Raw genomic sequence first — 1,404 nt, forward strand, 5'->3', positions numbered from 1 at the left:
CTGCTGTGAGCTCCACCCAGTTCGAGCTTCCCAGCGGCTTTGTTTACCTACTTAAGCCTCAGCAATGGCGGGCGCCCCTCCCCCAGCCTCGCTGCTGCCGTTTCGGTTAGATCACAGACTGCTGTGTTAGCAATGGGGGAGGCTCCGTGGCCGTGGGATCCTCCTGGCCGGGTGTGGGTATAATCTCCTGGTGTGCCTGTTTGTTTAAAGCGCAGTATTGGGGTGGGAATTACCCGATTTTCCAGGTGTTGTGTGTCTCAGTTCCCCTGGCTAGGAAAAGGGATTCCCTTCCCCTTGTGCTTCCCAGGTGAGGCGATGCCTCGCCCTGCTTCAGCTCTCGCTGGTCGGGCTGCAGCAGCTGACCAGCACCAGTTGTCCGGCACTCCCCAGTGAGATGACCCCAGTACCTCAGTTGAAAATGCAGAAATCACCGGTCTTCTGTGTCGCTCGCACTGGGAGTTGGAGACTGGAGCTGTTCCTTTTCGGCCATCTTGCTCCGCCTCTACTACAATTTTCTAAGGATAGTTTTAATTGTCCTTGAAAGGATTAAGATACAATTTTTTATGTGTCAAGTATACTTCAATAAAGCTTGGTGCGGGAAGGGAAGTTTAAATTTAAGATTTCTGATGTTATAATCCTCTATGGCCACCAGATGGCGAAAAAGACTTGCTTGTCTTTGATGGAGCCCACCCTCCCCCTATGAAAAGCTTTCTCAGTGGAAAAAAAAAATGCACTGCTTTGTTTTCTGTTGTTATTAATATTTACAAATATAAACAACCTTCTTCATATTTTAATTCAAATTATTTTAAAACAGAATAAACTGTTTTGAACTGTTTATTTAGCATAAATAACTGTCGAAGAGAGTTGCTAGTGTCTTATTTTGAAGATTAAATACTAAGGCAAAGCTCTGTGCTCAGTATTGAACTGGAGGCTGTGTGAGGAATAGACTAAGTACAAGGTTTTATCCCTGTCCTTGAACTGAAGGGCACTTGATGTATCTCGTACATTAATGTGTCAGCCAATGGCTGCCTTGCCTGGCCATTGTTTATGGTAAATATAGATAAGCTGGGGCTGGGTGCGGTGGCTCACACTTGTAATCCCAGCACTTTGGGAGGCCGAGGCAGGAGGATCCCGAGGTCAGGAGATGGAGACCAGGCCGGCCAACATGGTGAAACCCTGTCTTTACTAAAAACACAAAATTAGCCTGGCGTGGTGGTGCATACCTGTAATCCCAGCTTCTCGGGAGGCTGAGGCAGGAGAATTGCTTGAACCCAGGAGACCGAGGTTGTGGTGAGCCAATATCGCGCCATTGCACTCTAGCCTGGGCAACAAGAACAAAACTCTGTCTCAAAAATATCTACATATGGATCTCTCTCTCTATATATCTATATATAGCATAAATAT

The sequence above is a fragment of the Rhinopithecus bieti genome, unplaced genomic scaffold, assembly GCF_001698545.2.
Source record: "Rhinopithecus bieti isolate Rb0 unplaced genomic scaffold, ASM169854v2 scaffold_12088, whole genome shotgun sequence".
In the NCBI taxonomy this organism is placed as follows: Eukaryota; Metazoa; Chordata; class Mammalia; order Primates; family Cercopithecidae; genus Rhinopithecus; species Rhinopithecus bieti.